Here is a 12,774-nt window from a genome sequence, read left to right as displayed (position 1 = left end):
AAGGTAGCAGCGACCGGACCCCCCGTCGGCTATCGCTGATCGTGCTCGAATGTGCAGGTACATTTTTCCATCGCTGACGTCCCGCTGTCCAGTAATTATCGTAATTACTTGATGCCATCTGTAATAAAAAAGAAAGGAAATGGTGAGAACTCTTTCATTTAGGTACGGACATACATTTTATAAAAAATAGTTTGTATCGCATAAGCTTGGTCGCTGTCCTAGAAAGGTATCCCGTTCAACAATTCCAAAAATGGGGGCGGGCGCGGTTTCAAAATTAAAATGGTTGCTCGGACATGTGCATATGGACAAAATGAACATAGACACAATAAAAAAGAGTTTGAATCGCATAAGCTATGTCGCTGTCCTAGAAAGGTATCCCGTTCAACAATTACAAAAATGGGGGCGGGCGCGGTTTCAAAACTAAAATGGCTGCTCGGACATGTGCATATGGACAAAATGAACATAGACACAATAAAAAAGAGTTTGAATCGCATAAGCTTGGTCGCTGTCCTAGAAAGGTATCCCGTTCAACAATTACAAACATGGGGGCGGGCGCGGTTTCAAAACTAAAATGGCTGCTCGGACATGTGCATATGGACAAAATGAACATAGACACAATAAAAAAGAGTTTGAATCGCATAAGCTTGGTCGCTGTCCTAGAAAGGTATCCCGTTCAACAATTACAAAAATGGGGGCGGGCGCGGTTTCAAAACTAAAATGGCTGCTCGGACATGTGCATATGGACAAAATGAACATAGACACAATAAAAAAGAGTTTGAATCGCATAAGCTATGTCGCTGTCCTAGAAAGGTATCCCGTTCAACAATTCCAAAAATGGGGGCGGGCACGGTTTCAAAACTAAAATGGCTGCTCGGACATGTGCATATGGACAAAATGAACATAGACACAATAAAAAAGAGTTTGAATCGCATAAGCTATGTCGCTGTCCTAGAAAGGTATCCCGTTCAACAATTCCAAAAATGGGGGCGGGCGCGGTTTCAAAACTAAAATGGCTGCTCGGACATGTGCATATGGACAAAATGAACATAGACACAATAAAAAAGAGTTTGAATCGCATAAGCTATGTCGCTGTCCTAGAAAGGTATCCCGTTCAACAATTACAAAAATGGGGGCGGGCGCGGTTTCAAAACTAAAATGGCTGCTCGGACATGTGCATATGGACAAAATGAACATAGACACAATAAAAAAGAGTTTGAATCGCATAAGCTTGGTCGCTGTCCTAGAAAGGTATCCCGTTCAACAATTACAAAAATGGGGGCGGGCGCGGTTTCAAAACTAAAATGGCTGCTCGGACATGTGCATATGGACAAAATGAACATAGACACAATAAAAAAGAGTTTGAATCGCATAAGCTATGTCGCTGTCCTAGAAAGGTATCCCGTTCAACAATTCCAAAAATGGGGGCGGGCGCGGTTTCAAAACTAAAATGGCTGCTCGGACATGTGCATATGGACAAAATGAACATAGACACAATAAAAAAGAGTTTGAATCGCATAAGCTATGTCGCTGTCCTAGAAAGGTATCCCGTTCAACAATTCCAAAAATGGGGGCGGGCGCGGTTTCAAAACTAAAATGGCTGCTCGGACATGTGCATATGGACAAAATGAACATAGACACAATAAAAAAGAGTTTGAATCGCATAAGCTATGTCGCTGTCCTAGAAAGGTATCCCGTTCAACAATTACAAAAATGGGGGCGGGCGCGGTTTCAAAACTAAAATGGCTGCTCGGACATGTGCATATGGACAAAATGAACATAGACACAATAAAAAAGAGTTTGAATCGCATAAGCTATGTCGCTGTCCTAGAAAGGTATCCCGTTCAACAATTCCAAAAATGGGGGCGGGCACGGTTTCAAAACTAAAATGGCTGCTCGGACATGTGCATATGGACAAAATGAACATAGACACAATAAAAAAGAGTTTGAATCGCATAAGCTATGTCGCTGTCCTAGAAAGGTATCCCGTTCAACAATTCCAAAAATGGGGGCGGGCGCGGTTTCAAAACTAAAATGGCTGCTCGGACATGTGCATATGGACAAAATGAACATAGACACAATAAAAAAGAGTTTGAATCGCATAAGCTATGTCGCTGTCCTAGAAAGGTATCCCGTTCAACAATTACAAAAATGGGGGCGGGCGCGGTTTCAAAACTAAAATGGCTGCTCGGACATGTGCATATGGACAAAATGAACATAGACACAATAAAAAAGAGTTTGAATCGCATAAGCTTGGTCGCTGTCCTAGAAAGGTATCCCGTTCAACAATTACAAAAATGGGGGCGGGCGCGGTTTCAAAACTAAAATGGCTGCTCGGACATGTGCATATGGACAAAATGAACATAGACACAATAAAAAAGAGTTTGAATCGCATAAGCTATGTCGCTGTCCTAGAAAGGTATCCCGTTCAACAATTCCAAAAATGGGGGCGGGCGCGGTTTCAAAACTAAAATGGCTGCTCGGACATGTGCATATGGACAAAATGAACATAGACACAATAAAAAAGAGTTTGAATCGCATAAGCTATGTCGCTGTCCTAGAAAGGTATCCCGTTCAACAATTCCAAAAATGGGGGCGGGCGCGGTTTCAAAACTAAAATGGCTGCTCGGACATGTGCATATGGACAAAATGAACATAGACACAATAAAAAAGAGTTTGAATCGCATAAGCTATGTCGCTGTCCTAGAAAGGTATCCCGTTCAACAATTACAAAAATGGGGGCGGGCGCGGTTTCAAAACTAAAATGGCTGCTCGGACATGTGCATATGGACAAAATGAACATAGACACAATAAAAAAGAGTTTGAATCGCATAAGCTATGTCGCTGTCCTAGAAAGGTATCCCGTTCAACAATTACAAACATGGGGGCGGGCGCGGTTTCAAAACTAAAATGGCTGCTCGGACATGTGCATATGGACAAAATGAACATAGACACAATAAAAAAGAGTTTGAATCGCATAAGCTTGGTCGCTGTCCTAGAAAGGTATCCCGTTCAACAATTACAAACATGGGGGCGGGCGCGGTTTCAAAACTAAAATGGCTGCTCGGACATGTGCATATGGACAAAATGAACATAGACACAATAAAAAAGAGTTTGAATCGCATAAGCTTGGTCGCTGTCCTAGAAAGGTATCCCGTTCAACAATTACAAAAATGGGGGCGGGCGCGGTTTCAAAACTAAAATGGCTGCTCGGACATGTGCATATGGACAAAATGAACATAGACACAATAAAAAAGAGTTTGAATCGCATAAGCTATGTCGCTGTCCTAGAAAGGTATCCCGTTCAACAATTACAAAAATGGGGGCGGGCGCGGTTTCAAAACTAAAATGGCTGCTCGGACATGTGCATATGGACAAAATGAACATAGACACAATAAAAAAGAGTTTGAATCGCATAAGCCATGTCACTGTCCTAGAAAGGTATCCCGTTCAACAATTACAAAAATGGGGGCGGGCGCGGTTTCTACACTAAACTAAAATAAAACGATAAAATAAAACAAAAAAAAAAAAAGGGCATAAAAAAAAAAATAAAACTTTGGAACCAAAATAAACTTACCTTTGACGTTGCGAAAATTCCGAAAGTTAGGGAGAAAAAATATAAAAAAATTTGCACTGTTGAGATGATATTCAAAATGGAGGTATTTGAAAATAACCAACGATGATGATTCTTCAAGAGGGTTGCTGAAGGTCGAATAGCGAAATCTAACCAAAAATGCACTTTTGTCTCTAGGGAGAAAAATGCTGGTTTAGAAGCTAACCACGGCGCTCCAGAGATTTAAACTGTAACGCTATTACGTCCTCTTTAATGACGCCGCCGGCCAATGACAGCGCAGCGGTGACCACCAATCGGCGCTTTGGGTGGCGTTGTAAATTAAATGCTGAAGCACCACCACCATCGAGGGCTGAATCGTTTTTTGTTTAGTAATGTGAAAGGTACTCAACGAGCAACGAGGTCGCTATGCAGATCGCTGATCTCTCTAGAGTCGTTGACGAGAGTGGACTGTTTGAAAGCTATCTAGCGATCACGTAACGACACAACAGCGATCTATGCCTGGTCGGATCGCTATCGTTATCGCTGGTGCGTTGCTTAGTGTAAAAGGCCCTTAAGCCCCTTACTAAGATATTTCTCCAGAAAGGCTCTATTCCACCATAACTTAGTTCTTTTCAATAAGAGACCTTTTAAACGTGTTGTTTGTTCTTTGGTGTCCTTAAATTGTTCAAAGTTCAAAGATTTATAGATGTCAATGATTTGATTCAGTATTTATTGAGGAAGCCTGAGAGTCTTGCTCCTCCCAAACGGTGTAAGTTGTCAATCACTGGCTGGGTGGAGCAAGGACTCCCACATTCTCTATTAATCCTAAAATAAATAGTATTAATTAAGTCACAGAAAAATAGATCTTCTCAAGCTCAGCTTGTCGTCTATGCAATGCTGCTGTGAATAGGGGGCAGGGTGAGTCCTCTAAAGTTGGCCAAGTGGTCTGCATTTCACTCAATAACGGACCAGATACCTCGCGTTCCCTCCGAGCTTCAGAGTCTCCTTCCCCAGAGACTTGTCCAGTTCATCATGCAGTAGATAGATATTCTCAGGGGTCAGGCGGAACTTTCCAGCTGGGGAAAAAAAATCCATATAAAGATTATCCAACAGTAATTATCCCAAATAATAATAATAATAATAGTAATAATAATAATAAACTTTGCAACCAAAAAACGTCAGTGCTTATTGAGACCATAGATCAGAAATCATAGAAATTGAAGATGGTAAACGGGATGCTGCAGAACATCAACACTTACACTGAGCCAGAACCGAGCCAGCCTATAACAGGAACCCCATAACAAGGCCAGCAAGTCCCTCTATGAAAACCAACAGTGATGGATTAAAGACAAAAAAGCAAAAAACACAGGATGCAGAGTTCCCTCATTACAAACCCAACGTGCAACAAGACCTCACTATCCAAGGCAGCTGGTACAAGTGTCCCTGTAACTGTCACCAAAGGATGCAGAACTAGGGGACTTATGTACATCCTAGATCTATGCCCAAAAGGGGTCTGCTGGTTTGGTTAGGGGGTCCCATATGATGGCTTAATCTGCCATGAAGGGGGTGCCAGATTCCAGCTCGACCTGCCATGGGGGGGCAGAAAACAGCTCAATCTCCCATGGGGGAGGACGCTGATTCATCATAAGTTGCAATGGTGACGGTTATGTCAGAACGGTTGCCATGGTGATGATGTCATAATGGGTATATGGGCACAGGACTATCGGATGGAGGATGTGTGATGAGTATATGGGCACTGGACTATGGGATGGAGGATATGTATGACGGGTATAAGGGCACGGGACTATGGGATGAAGGATATGTATGATGGGTATATGGGCACAGGACTATGGGATGGAGGATATGTATGATGGGTATATGGGCATTGGACTGTGAGATAAAGGATGTGTGATGGGTATATGGGCACTCGACTATGGGATGGCAAATTTGTATGATGGGTATATGGGCATGGGACTATGGGATGGCGAATATGTATGATGGGGATATGGGCATGGGACTATGGGAAGGAGGATGTGTGATGGGTATAGGGGCATGGGACTATGGGATGGAGGATGTGTGATGGGTATATGGGCACTCGACTATGGGATCGTGGATATGAATGATGGGTATATGGGCACGGGTCTATGGGATGGAGGATAATTATAATTTTCTATAACCACAGTTAGTTACTATGCCCGGGCAGCGCGATGGGTATATGGGCACTCGACTATGGGTTGGAGGATATGTATGATGGGTATATGGGCACGGGCCTATGGGATCGTGGATATGTATGATGGGTATATGGGCACGGGACTATGAGATGGAGGATGTGTGATGGGTATATGGGCACTCGACTATGGGATGGAGGATATGTATGATGGGTATATGGGCACTCGACTATGGGATGGAGGATGTATGATGGGTATATGGGCACGGGACTATGGGATGGAGGATATGTATGATGGGTATATGGGCATGGGACTATGAGATGGAGAATATGTATGATGGGTTTATGGACATGGGACTATGGGATGGAGGATGTGTGATGGGTATATGGGCACTCGACTATGGGATGGAGGATATGTATGATGGGTATATGGGCATGGGCCTATAGGATCGTGGATATGTATGATGGGTATATGGGCACGGGCCTATAGGATCGTGGATATGTATGATGGGTATATGGGCACGGGACTATGGGATGGAGAATATGTATGATGGGTATATGGGCACTCGACTATGGGATGAAGGATGTATGATGGGTATATGGGCACGGGACTATGGGATGGGGGATATGTATGATGGGTATATGGGCATGGGACTATGAGATGGAGAATATGTATGATGGGTATATGGGCATGGGACTATGGGATGGAGAATATGTATGATGGGTATATGGGCACTCGACTATGGGATGGAGGATGTATGATGGGTATATGGGCACGGGACTATGGGATGGAGGATATGTATGATGGGTATATGGGCATGGGACTATGAGATGGAGAATATGTATGATGGGTATATGGACATGGGACTATGGGATGGAGGATGTGTGATGGGTATATGGGCACTCGACTATGGGATGGAGGATATGTATGATGGGTATATGGGCACGGGCCTATGGGATCGTGGATATGTATGATGGGTATATGGGCACGGGACTATGGGATGGAAGATAATTATAATTTTCTATAACCACAGTTAGTTACTATGCCCGGGCAGTGCCGGGCTCTTCAGCTAGTCTAATATATAAAGCTCAAGTGTGTGTATGTATGTATGTATGTATGTGTGTATGTGTGTATATCCGGGATAGGCATCCGCACCGCCGCAGCTGCAGCCACAAAATTTGGCACAGTCACACGTCTGGACCCCGAGAGCGTCCTAGGCTATGTTGTGAGGCGAAATTTTAACCCCGCGCGTTCCAATTCACCAACCAATTTTGCCCCTGTCTACATACTGGGGAAAAAGTGTGTGCGTGTCAAGCCCCGCCCCTCATTATGTCATAATGCCACTATTAACATACTGGGGAAACAGCGTGTGCGCGTCAAGCCCCGCCCCTCATTATGATGTCATAATGGTTGCCATGGCGCATGGTGACGCTGATGTCATCATAGGTTGCAAGCCCTGCCGCTCATTATGATGTCATAATGGTTTACTATGGAATGGAGGATGTGTGATGGGTATATGGGCACTGGACTATGGGATGGAGGATATGTATGACGGGTATATGGGCACGGGACTATGGGACGGCGGATATGTATGATGGGTATATGGGCATGGGACTATGGGATGGTGGATATGTATGATGGGTATATGGGCACGGGACTATGGGATGGAGGATATGTGATGGGTATATGGGCACTGGACTATGGGATGGAGGATATGTATGACGGGTATATGTGCACGGGAATATGGGATGGCGGATATGTATGATGGGTATATGGGCACGGGACTATGGGATGGCGGATATGTATGATGGGTATATGGGCACGGGACTATGGGATGGAGGATATGTATGATGGGTATATGGGCATGGGCCTATGGGATGGAGGATGTGTGATGGATATATGAGCATGGGACTATGGGATGAAGGATGTGTGATGGGTATATGGACATAGGACTATAGGATGAAGGATGTGTGATGGGTATATGGGCATGGGACTATGGGATGGAGGATGTGTGATGGGTATATGGGCACTCGACTATGGGATGGAGGATATGTATGCTGTGTATATGGGCACGGGCCTATGGGATCGTGGATATGTATGATGGGTATATGGGCACGGGACTATGGGATGGAGGATAATTATAATTTGCTATAACTAACCACAGTTAGTTACTATGCCCGGGCAGTGCCGGGCTCTTCAGCTAGTTAACTAATATTTCTGTATTTTCAAAGGATCTACAGCAACTTCCCATTATCACAAACTGGTCAAGCGATGCTGGAATAAAGGTAAATATTGTTTGTCTGCAATCTTCATCTTTTTATAGTGCCATATACTCAACGGTTTATTATGTCATTGCATCCAATATGTCTGACTATGATTGAAACTTCTAGGCCCAGCTTACACCTGAAAGGGAAGTTATAGACCAGGGCAGCACCTGGCAACCTCAGGAAAGTGCAGGGGCCACTGCGCCTGGGGAGCTCCGTCTCCCCCAAGTCTCAGTTTGCAGCATCCGACATGCATGTGTATCCGGACGGCTGTCGGCTGTGTTTTACAGCCAGCTCCTGAGTTGTACTGCTGGGACTGCAGCAAGCTCTGATCATTGCAGTTTAAACTTTTAGGCAATTGTGACAAATGTATTTAAGAGGTTAGAAATGGTGGGAAGGTGATTGTGGAGTGCAGATGGCACTGAAGACATCTACTGTATGTCTGCCATGTTTGTACAACCATGTCTGCCTAGCTTGTGTCTAGGCTTTATAGTAGTTTGGTGATTTTACAATACACTGCAATATTACAATATTAAAGCACAAGTGAAAGTGATCACAGGTTCAGTTCCCCAAGGAGGACCAATAATAATGTAGAAAGAAAAATATTGAGTTCATATATAGCCATTTTTTGCGTAAAACAGATAAACTAAACTATTTTTTAAATATTTTATTTGGCATCTCTGAATGCATAAGTTTGTATGGGCTCTTTTTAATTTTAATGCTAATTTTTATGGTCTTTACCAAGGGGGCGTGGTTCACAGGTTAATATAATGCAGAGCAGCCTGAAGACACGCCCCTGAGGTCCATGCAAAACACTTTACCTCTGTAAAGACTATAAAAAAGACCATATGGTAGATTTACAGAAAAAGAATCAGCGATATACCAAGGGGAACAGTGGGAACAAAATAAAAAAAAAAGAGGCCTTTTTTTTTACCTGGTGACAGGTCCTCTTTGTGAAAAAAAAAAGGAAAAGGTAAGAGACTGATATACCAATTATGATGCTGGTGACCAGGAGTCCAGTTTGTCCACCACACCCAATGCACATTTCGCCAAGCTTGGGGTTAGTCTGATTTTTGTATATACCCCATGTAGAATTCATGAAAGACTGTTTTCCAGGTCATGGATTCTGCTTCTCTTACCCCAATTACACGGTTTTTCTCTTGCAGTGATCCCCGGACATCCAACCTTGGCCCGAGTGGTTGTTGCAGGAACGTTCTTCATATTGGCGGCTGTGATTGCTGGACTGTTTCTTTTCTTTTATATCTAGTAAGTTCTTCTCAGTGCAGTGTCTGATGGCAATAGCCATCATGCTTTATGACGGGGCATCTCACCACTTTTACAATTTAGTTGCAGACACAAGGATGAATATGCCGATCTCGAAGAAGGTCTGTTGTCACGAAGACGATGTTTTAAGCCACAGTTAGAAGATGTGGAGGCTGGTTTACCTACATACAAGACAACTCCAGGTAACATTAGGACACCATGGTTCTAAAAACGGTTGTGTGAAATTAGAAAAAAAAAATCCATATAGGACTGGGTGATTAAGCAAATTAATTTGATTCAATTTTATTTTGCACAATTCTACTTTTGCTTGCACCCAGTGGATGCGGCAACAATATATAGAACAGGAACGGTAAGGCTTTTGGGCTCGGGATGGTCATAGAATGGATTATTCTTCTGTCTGTAAAGGGAGGAGGGGACATGGTGGGACATGGTCACCGCCACATCAGTCCAGTACAAGCAGCTCGATCTTTCATTTAAAAAGAATCAAGCTGAACCCGATTAACTGACAGTGATGAAAGATGAAAAGCCACAGTAGATATAACAATCAGGAGGCCATTGCCTATGAGGAATTAGATTCCTCTGGAACGCTGCCAGAAGCCGGTGTCTTGCTATGTACAAGTGCTTCTCACTAAATTAGAATATCATCAAAAAGTTAATTTATTTCAGTTCTTCAATACAAAAAGTGAAACTCATTATATATAGTCATTACAAACAGTGATCTATTTCATGTGTTTATTTCTGTTAATGTTGATGATTATGGCTTACAGCCAATAAAAACCCAAAAGTAATTATCTCAGTATATTAGAATAAATAACTAAAAAAAAACTACAAAGGCTTCCTAAACGTTTAAAAAGGCCTCTTAGTCTGTTTCAGTAGGCTCCACAATCATGGGGAAGACTGCTGACTTGACAGATGCTCAGAAGGCAGTCATTGACACACTCCACAAGGAGGGTAAGCCACAAAAGGTCATTGCTAAAGAAGCTGGCTGTTCACAGAGTGCTGTATCCAAGCATATTAATGGAAAGTTGAGTGGAAGAAGGTGCACAAGCAACTGGGATAACCGCAGCATTGAAAGGATTGTTAAGAAAAGGCCATTCAAAAATCTGGGGGAGATTCACAAGGAGTGGACTGCTGCTGGGGTCATTGCTTCAAGAGCCACCACATAAAGATGTATCCAGGACATGGGCTACAAGTGTCACATTCCTTGTGTCAAGCCACTCATGACCAATAGACTACGCCAGAAGCCTCTTACCTGGGCCAAGGAGAAAAAGAACTGGACTGTGGCTCAGTGGTCCAAGGTGTTGTTTTCAGATGAAAGTAAATTTTGAATTCCATATGGAAATCAAGGTCCCAGAGTCTGGAGGAAGAGATGAGAGGCACACAATCCATGTTGCTTGAGGTTTATTGTGAACTTTCCACAATCAGTGATGGTTTGGGGAGCCATGTCATCTGTTGGTGTAGGTCCACTGTGTGTTATCAGGACCAAAGTCAGCACAGCCGTCTACCAGGAAATTTTAGAGCACTTCATGATTCCCCTGCCGACAAGCCTTTTGTAGATGGAAATTTCATTCTCCAGCAGGACTTGGCACCTGTCCATACTGCCTAAAGTACCACTACCTGGTTTACAAACAAACAGTATTACTGTTCTTGATTGGCCAGCAAACTCGCCTGACCTTAACCCCATAGAGAATCTATGGGGTATTGTCAAGAGGAAGATGAGAGACACCAGACCCAACAAAGCAGACGAGCTGAAGGCTGTTATCAAAGCAACCTGGGCTTCCATAACACCTCAGCAGTGCCACAAGCTGATCATCCCCATGCCACGCCACATTGATGCAGTAATTGCTGCAAAAGGAGCCCCAACCAGGTATTGAGTGCATTTACTGAACATGCATTTCAGTAGGCCAACATTTCGGATTTTAAAATAATTTTTCAAGCTGGTGTTATAAAAGTATTCTAATTTACTGAGATAATGACTTTTGGGTTTTCATTGGCTGTAAGCCATAATCATCAACAGTAATAGAAATAAACACTTGAAATAGATCACTCTCTAATGACTACATAATATATGAGTTTCACTTTTTGTATTGAAGAACTGAATTTAACTTTTTGACGATATTCTAATTTAATTGAGAAGCACTTGTACCGTGTCTGCCGCAGGTTATAACAGCCAGAGGGGCTCTGCTACTAAAGGGGAGAATAATCCTGAGAATGGAGTAGTCAGTAAAAGTGGCATTTTATACTGAATTTTGGAGAAACCACTTGTTCTATTAATTATTTTGAGCTAATTACATTGTATTATTAGTTAATTGTTAGTTTGAGAGATACCTCTCCTGATTCCTCCATATACACGAGCACTCGGCTTAGCAATCTTGTTTTTTCAATGGAGAGAGCTGTCAACAGCCTCCTTTGGCAGCGGCTAATCTACGCTGAAAACAAAAGGATGGGCGTGCAATCATCAGAAGTGAAGTGATTGCATAAGTTGGGAATTTCATAAAATCATGAAGGGCTGAGAACATCTGACAACCCGGCCCACGGGACGTCATCACTGGGGAATGATGTAATTCAGGTGCTGAAAAAAAGTCAAGACATATTATGATCTGTGTCCAATGTAGAGAGATACAGTTGGAACCAGAAGTCTACATACACTATATAAAAATACACATCTGCATGTTTTTCTCAATATCTGACATGAAATCAGAATAAACCTTTCCCATTTTAGGTCAATTAGGATTACCATAATTATTAATATTTGCCAAATGCCAGAATAATGAGAAATAGAATGTTTTAAGGCATTTTTCTCACTGCAAGGTCAAAAGTTTACATATACATTTCATTAGTATTTGGTACCATTGCCCTTAAAATGAATGACTTGGGTGAAACAATTGGGATATCCTTCCTGAAGCTTCTCACAATAGTTGGTCCAAATTTGGGTCCATTCCTCCTGACAAAACGGGTAACTGATCCAGATTTGCAGGCCGCCTTGCTCGCACCGGCCTTTTCAGCTTTGCCCAAAAATTTTAAATAGGATTGAGATCAGGGCTTTTTGACGTTCGCTCCGAAACATTGACTTTGTTATCCTTAAGCCATTTTGTTACCATTTTGGCAGTATGCTTCGGGTCATTGTCCATTTGGAAGACCCATTTCCGCCCAAGCTTTAACTTCCTGGCTGATGTCTTGAGATGTTGCTTCAGTATTGCCACATAATCTTTTCTTATGATGTCATCTATTTTGTGAAGTGCACCAGTCCCTCCTGCAGCAAAACAACCCCACAACATAATGCGGCCACCCCCGTGTCTCACAGTTGGGATGGTGTTCTTTGTCTTCTAAGCTTCTCCCTTTTTCCTCCAAACATAATGAAGGTCATTATGCCCAAAAAGTTCCACTTTAGTTTCATCAGACGACAGGACATGTCTGAAAAAATTAAGGTATTTGTTCCTGTGTGCATTTGCAAACATTAGTCTGGCTTTTTTATGTTTCTTTTGGAGTAATGGCTTCTTTCTGGCAG

The sequence above is a fragment of the Dendrobates tinctorius genome, unplaced genomic scaffold (assembly GCF_039654945.1).
Source record: "Dendrobates tinctorius isolate UK_male_01 unplaced genomic scaffold, ASM3965494v1 ptg000040l, whole genome shotgun sequence".
Taxonomy (NCBI): domain Eukaryota; kingdom Metazoa; phylum Chordata; class Amphibia; order Anura; family Dendrobatidae; genus Dendrobates; species Dendrobates tinctorius.
Note: the sequence above shows the minus strand (reverse complement) of the source record.